The sequence below is a fragment of the Schistocerca serialis genome, unplaced genomic scaffold, assembly GCF_023864345.2.
Source record: "Schistocerca serialis cubense isolate TAMUIC-IGC-003099 unplaced genomic scaffold, iqSchSeri2.2 HiC_scaffold_648, whole genome shotgun sequence".
Classification (NCBI taxonomy): Eukaryota; Metazoa; Arthropoda; class Insecta; order Orthoptera; family Acrididae; genus Schistocerca; species Schistocerca serialis.
The window spans coordinates 1-7,500 of record NW_026048242.1 but is presented as its reverse complement, the minus strand read 5'-3'; the positions used below and the strand labels follow the sequence as shown (position 1 = coordinate 7,500).

At 53.7% G+C, this 7,500-nt stretch overlaps 1 non-coding gene across 1 annotated transcript in view; it reads right to left on the bottom strand.

Annotated features, from left to right (window-relative positions):
• LOC126449101 (small subunit ribosomal RNA) overlaps nucleotides 1-865 on the bottom strand; it is a 1,909-nt gene extending 1,044 nt beyond the window's left edge. The window contains exon 1 of the ribosomal RNA XR_007584330.1: nucleotides 1-865. This exon is cut by the window's left edge and continues 1,044 nt beyond it. This is a non-coding gene — a ribosomal RNA (small subunit ribosomal RNA).
• Between the last annotated feature and the right edge of the window lie 6,635 nt (nucleotides 866-7,500).

Here is a 7,500-nt window from a genome sequence, read left to right as displayed (position 1 = left end):
TAAGCACTCTAATTTGTTCAAAGTAAACGTGCCGGCCCACCGAGACACTCAATAAAGAGCACCCTGGTAGGATTTCAACGGGGTCCGCCTCGGGACGCACGAGCACGCACGAGGCGGTCGCACGCCTTCGGCTCGCCCCACCGGCAGGACGTCCCACGATACATGCCAGTTAAACACCGACGGGCGGTGAACCAACAGCGTGGGACACAAATCCAACTACGAGCTTTTTAACCGCAACAACTTTAATATACGCTATTGGAGCTGGAATTACCGCGGCTGCTGGCACCAGACTTGCCCTCCAATAGATACTCGTTAAAGGATTTAAAGTGTACTCATTCCGATTACGGGGCCTCGGATGAGTCCCGTATCGTTATTTTTCGTCACTACCTCCCCGTGCCGGGAGTGGGTAATTTGCGCGCCTGCTGCCTTCCTTGGATGTGGTAGCCGTTTCTCAGGCTCCCTCTCCGGAATCGAACCCTGATTCCCCGTTACCCGTTACAACCATGGTAGGCGCAGAACCTACCATCGACAGTTGATAAGGCAGACATTTGAAAGATGCGTCGCCGGTACGAGGACCGTGCGATCAGCCCTAAGTTATTCAGAGTCACCAAGGCAAACGGACCGGACGAGCCGACCGATTGGTTTTGATCTAATAAAAGCGTCCCTTCCATCTCTGGTCGGGACTCTGTTTGCATGTATTAGCTCTAGAATTACCACAGTTATCCAAGTAACGTGGGTACGATCTAAGGAACCATAACTGATTTAATGAGCCATTCGCGGTTTCACCTTAATGCGGCTTGTACTGAGACATGCATGGCTTAATCTTTGAGACAAGCATATGACTACTGGCAGGATCAACCAGGGAGCTGCGTCAACTAGAGCTGAGCAGCCGGCCGCCCGGGAGTGTGTCCCGGGGGCCCGCGCGAACACGCAAGCGTCCGCTCAATTATTCTGCAAACAGGAGGAGGCTGAGCTCCCCTGCACAACACACCTCGAAACCCTCTCAGGTCCCGGCGGCGCGCAGCGCCGTCCTAAGTACTTGGTCGGGTTCGAGAGAGGCGCAATCGCCCGGAGTTAGGCGAGTAGACGCTTTAGGTGCGACCACCCGTGCTCCCAACTGAGCTTGCCGCTGCCGACAGAGGCCCGGGAGCGTGCTGTCGTGGCATTGCCGGCGGGAGACAACACGCGCCACCTACGGTGACCGGCAGCTCCAACGCCAGCGCCACAGAAGGACAAAAGCCCTACTTGGGTGCCGAAGCGAACTCTCCCAGCACAGCGCACGCGCCAACACGTCCGCACAGCTGCGATACAAACCACCTGCGAGAACCGCTGGGGCGACCGAGCAGCAGACGGCGTCGCGGCGCCGAGCGCCGGGCGGCGGCGCATCCTCAGCGCACAAAGTCCTCAATCGGACCAGCACACTGCAGATGGCCACCGCGCTTCGCACCGGGCCCGCGAGGACCTACTTTGGCCGCAAGGCGCCGCGAGCAGGGGGCGCCGGCGCGCAGCTGCGCCGCCTGCCGCGTCCGTCGGCCGGCGCGCCTGCCACCGGCCGCCCCCACCAGCCGGCTGTAGCGCGTGCGCCCACGCACCGCGCTGCCAGCACGCCGGGCGGCCCCCCCTCACCGGCCGGGGACGGTCCCACCCAGCCACCGCCGCGTATCGCCTCACACCCAGATCCCCTTTCACGTTCGTGGGCATGGTGGGTCCCCTTTCACGTTCGTGGGCATGGTGGGTATCCCTGAAACAACCGGTTAATAGCTCGACCGATCGTCGCCAACACTGATTCACCTCTAGCGAGAACAACCGCACCACAACGGGTTACCGGTTGTTCATTTGCGTAACGTCACCAGCAAACGTACACGTCCATCGCCATTTGCAACGAGTATTGCATGCCTGTGTCAGGTGTCACAACACACTACGTCTGCCCACATAGACGCAACAACATGTGCACGCCTAGAGAACACGTGGAAGGTAGACCCCGTACGTATGCGGTGTCCATTGCGCGAACGACTGTCAGCCTGCCTCTGCAGCATGTCGCAGATGTGGAACGCGGTGCAACATGCTATCACGGTGTGTGAGAAGAGACGACTACGTCCGAATACACGCTCCACTACATCAACAGACTGCTCATGCTGATCGCCATCCAGGGCGTCCGTTCCTCCCACACGTCTGTATGGCGTACCACACTGCAATCCAGCTCTTATAGGGAGACGACACGTAGCTGCGTGCACAATATTTGGACTGTATGGTCCGCCGTTGCTAGGCGCTGTCGTCATACGGTCACATGGGCCACGATGTATCATTCAGTACATACGGAGCAATGTGCAGTACAGTTTGTGGGTTTTGCGTACATCGGCGGACAGGTGACAGGCCGTACCACAACGTAGGCTGAGTACGTCGGCATGCGAAGGGCATTGAACATGCAAACTTCTCACCGACCAGCTTGCGAAGGCAGGGGGGAAGGGGGGGGGGCATGTACGTCCTGCTGCTATCCACACTACAGCGTATAGCAGGAGCATGTGGAAAGTCAGCAACACCTGCAAGGTGTTTAACATGACGCGATACACAGGGGACCGGGCAGTGCGAGTAGCGAACTATATTGCGAGGGTTGCGGTTAGGCAACACTACACTACTTTAACGGGTTGCATAACAATTACAGAGCAGGTTCAGCGACAACGTGCGTCAGGTTAAGGCGCAATATAGTTTAGGTTACGGCGCACTTTAGGTTAGGTTAAGGCACATTATAGGTTAGGTTAAGGCACAACATGGGTTACGTTAAGGCACAACATGGGTTACGTTAAGGCACAACATGGGTTAGGTTAAGGCACAACATGGGTTAGGTTAAGGCACAACATGGGTTAGGTTAAGGCACAACATGGGTTAGGTTAAGGCACAACATGGGTTAGGTTAAGGCACAACATGGGTTAGGTTAAGGCACAACATGGGTTAGGTTAAGGCACAACATGGGTTAGGTTAAGGCACAACATGGGTTAGGTTAAGGCACAACATGGGTTAGGTTAAGGCACAACATGGGTTAGGTTAAGGCACAACATGGGTTAGGTTAAGGCACAACATGGGTTAGGTTAAGGCACAACATGGGTTAGGTTAAGGCACAACATGGGTTAGGTTAAGGCACAACATGGGTTAGGTTAAGGCACAACATGGGTTAGGTTAAGGCACAACATGGGTTAGGTTAAGGCACAACATGGGTTAGGTTAAGGCACAACATGGGTTAGGTTAAGGCACAACATGGGTTAGGTTAAGGCACAACATGGGTTAGGTTAAGGCACAACATGGGTTAGGTTAAGGCACAACATGGGTTAGGTTAAGGCACAACATGGGTTAGGTTAAGGCACAACATGGGTTAGGTTAAGGCACAACATGGGTTAGGTTAAGGCACAACATGGGTTAGGTTAAGGCACAACATGGGTTAGGTTAAGGCACAACATGGGTTAGGTTAAGGCACAACATGGGTTAGGTTAAGGCACAACATGGGTTAGGTTAAGGCACAACATGGGTTAGGTTAAGGCACAACATGGGTTAGGTTAAGGCACAACATGGGTTAGGTTAAGGCACAACATGGGTTAGGTTAAGGCACAACATGGGTTAGGTTAAGGCACACCATGGGTTAGGTTAAGGCACACCATGGGTTAGGTTAAGGCACACCATGGGTTAGGTTAAGGCACAACATGGGTTAGGTTAAGGCACAACATGGGTTAGGTTAAGGCACAACATGGGTTAGGTTAAGGCACAACATGGGTTAGGTTAAGGCACAACGTAGGTTAGGTTAAGGCACAACGTGGGTTAGGTTAAGGCACAACGTGGGTTAGGTTAAGGCACAACGTGGGTTAGGTTAAGGCACAACGTGGGTTAGGTTAAGGCACAACATGGGTTAGGTTAAGGCACAACATGGGTTAGGTTAAGGCACACCATGGGTTAGGTTAAGGCACAACATGGGTTAGGTTAAGGCACAACATGGGTTAGGTTAAGGCACAACATGGGTTAGGTTAAGGCACAACATGGGTTAGGTTAAGGCACAACATGGGTTAGGTTAAGGCACAACATGGGTTAGGTTAAGGCACAACATGGGTTAGGTTAAGGCACAACGTAGGTTAGGTTAAGGCACAACGTGGGTTAGGTTAAGGCACAACATGGGTTAGGTTAAGGCACAACATGGGTTAGGTTAAGGCACAACATGGGTTAGGTTAAGGCACAACATGGGTTAGGTTAAGGCACAACATGGGTTAGGTTAAGGCACAACATGGGTTAGGTTACGGCACAACATGGGTTACGTTACGGCACAACATGGGTTACGTTACGGCACAACATGGGTTACGTTACGGCACAACATGGGTTACGTTACGGCACAACATGGGTTACGTTACGGCACAACATGGGTTACGTTACGGCACAACATGGGTTACGTTACGGCACAAATTAGGTTAGGTTACGGCACAAATTAGGTTAGGTTAAGGCACAAATTAGGTTAGGTTAAGGCACAAATTAGGTTAGGTTAAGGCACAAATTAGGTTAGGTTAAGGCACAAATTAGGTTAGGTTAAGGCACAAATTAGGTTAGGTTAAGGCACAAATTAGGTTAGGTTAAGGCACAAATTAGGTTAGGTTAAGGCACGATATAGGTTAGGTTAAGGCACGATATAGGTTAGGTTAAGGCACGATATAGGTTAGGTTAAGGCACGATATAGGTTAGGTTAAGGCACGATATAGGTTAGGTTAAGGCACGATATAGGTTAGGTTAAGGCACGATATAGGTTAGGTTAAGGCACGATATAGGTTAGGTTAAGGCACGATATAGGTTAGGTTAAGGCACGATATAGGTTAGGTTAAGGTACGATATAGGTTAGGTTAAGGTACGATATAGGTTAGGTTAAGGTACGATATAGGTTAGGTTAAGGTACGATATAGGTTAGGTTAAGGTACGATATAGGTTAGGTTAAGGTACGATATAGGTTAGGTTAAGGTACGATATAGGTTAGGTTAAGGTACGATATAGGTTAGGTTAAGGTACGATATAGCGTAGGTTCAGATACACATTGTTGTAGGGAAAGGTGTATTGGGGGGGGGGGCGGCAGGTTCGTTGATAGTGATTATCGTAATTGGATGCCTGCGGTATTATCCGATTTGTCACGTCAGGATGCACTTTTGGCTCATGACAGGCGGCGCTCCGATTCCATGGTTGTGGCAGATCTGTGTCTTTCATTCCTGCCATTGTTTGTGTGCTGTGACAGGAGGCAGTATTGTGATGTTGGGTGCACCACTGTGTAGGACATGTGTGGGTGTTCGTGGCTTAGCTGAGCAATGTGCGGATGTCGGAAGGGTGGGATATTGTGTTTTCTGGGTGGACCTCCCGGTCTGGTAATGATAGTGTGGATTGTGTCATGTGGCGGAGAGGATGCACTGGATGTTCTTCCATGCTGGTGGTTAGATATTGTGTGTGATAAGAGAGTAGTGTGTGATAAGAGTGTCTGGCTGACGTGTGGTTCTCATTGTGTGCAGAGTCTTTCAGCATGTATAGGGACGGTTGTATATATTATCTGTATTCTGATGGCTCTGCATCTATTACTAATCAGTGCCGTGTATACGGTTACTCTAGTTCCAGTCGAAACTGTTCTATCTCTGTACATTAGTGACACTGCGGCTCCACTATGTTGCCGCCCCTGTCGGCCGTTTCCCCCAGTGTATGGCTAATGATTATCAGCAATCAGTCTATTAGTCAATACCGGTAGTGTGACGACGTCAAATGTCCGGGATGGGGGAAGCTACACCCTTCCCGTGGGTCAGGGCCTAGAAAGACTCTTCCCACGCAGGAGACTCGGACTGTCGTTACTCTTCCGAGACATATATGTGCCCAGCGTTTTTTTGCGGCTGCGAGTGCAACGCCAGGAGGCTCGGACTGTCGTTACTCTTCCGAGATATATATTTGCCCAGCGTTTTTTGCGACTGCGAGTGCAACGCCCACGGGTGCCGACATGGATGGGGCGCTTCCTAGCTGATGGCTCAGCATGAGAATCCGTACAGTGAGCAATGCGATCGCGTCTGTAGCTTGTACGTGGTACAGCTCGCAGCTCATGAATAGGGACAGCGGGAATGTCGCATATTGGAAATATCTCTTCATGAAACGCATGTTATAGGTGTGAATTGCACCTTACGAGTGCGGGAAACGTCCGCCGTTCATCCGCTGGCGATGCGAGTTGGGCGGTTGGGGTGGGGCACGAACGGGTGCAGGTGGTGTGATTGCCGGTCCACGACTTCGTGCGGCAGAGGCACTGGCGTATGGGTGCTGTGGTCGACAGAGGCTGCATGCTTTGTGGGTGGCGTCGAAAGATGGGCACTGTGGGCCCATCGATGTCTTAGTCGGCTTGGCGTCCCATAGATGGCGGTATCGTCGTTGCAGGAGCTCATGCTGAGGGAGACCTACAGATGGCGGTATGTTTTGTGGTGCGCTCGACATGGCGGACGTAGTGTTGTCCGATTCGCATAGATGGCGATACTGTTTTGCCAGCATGGTTGGCGTAGTTCCGTCGGATCCCTGTAGATGGAGGTGTCGAATGTTTACTGTGGACATTCATGTCGTCGGCACGAGAGGGCGCGCGCGCCAGTCCCACCACAATCGCTCTATTTCCTAATACCTCGACCCTCCCCCCTACGGACTTATCACCACCCACACTAGCCGCCCCGGGGACTTGCCAACGACACACCCTATCCCAAGTCTATTTTCTTGCGGAGCATCATGTGTTATTATATTTTATTTCACATCCATAGTGTATAGGGGTATTGTAGTTCACCGTACGGCGGTGGACGCTGTGTTACCACACGCCGGGGGGGACGGCGAAAACGAACCGTCGACCGCCGGGCGCCGCCCGGCACCCGCCCGCCGACGCCGCCTCCACGCGTCGCGCCGGCCGGTGGGCCGACATCGACCGTCCGGCACCCATCACGGCACCCATCGCCGGCCGGCAAAGCGATACGCTGTAGCGCGCCAGAACACAACGCGCCCGGCCGGCGCCGGCGCCGCCTCCGCCGCGCGCACGGAGGCGGCACCCATCGCAGCGCCCACGCCGGCGGCAAGGGGCCCGCCAACCGATACGCCGCCGTCCGCCGCACCCACTGCAGCGCCCTGGGTGCGGCGCGCCCGGCCGGACCGATACGCCAAGAGATGCGACGGACAGAAACAAAGGCAAGGGGGGGCTGTTGACGCCCAGCCCCGGGGGTCTCGTCTCGCGACAAGACGAATCCCCCAAGCTAGGGCTGAGTCTCAACAGATCGCAGCGTGGCAACTGCTCTACCGAGTACAACACCCCGCCCGGTACCTAAGTCGTCTACAGACGATTCCGAGTCCCGACATCGAACTATAGACACCCATGGTCGACCGGTAGGGGCAGGGCGGCGCCGGGAACAGATCCCAGACAGCGCCGCCCGAGTGCCCCGTCCGGCAAACAAGTTGGGCCCGTACGGCGCGGCGCCACGTGGGTCGACC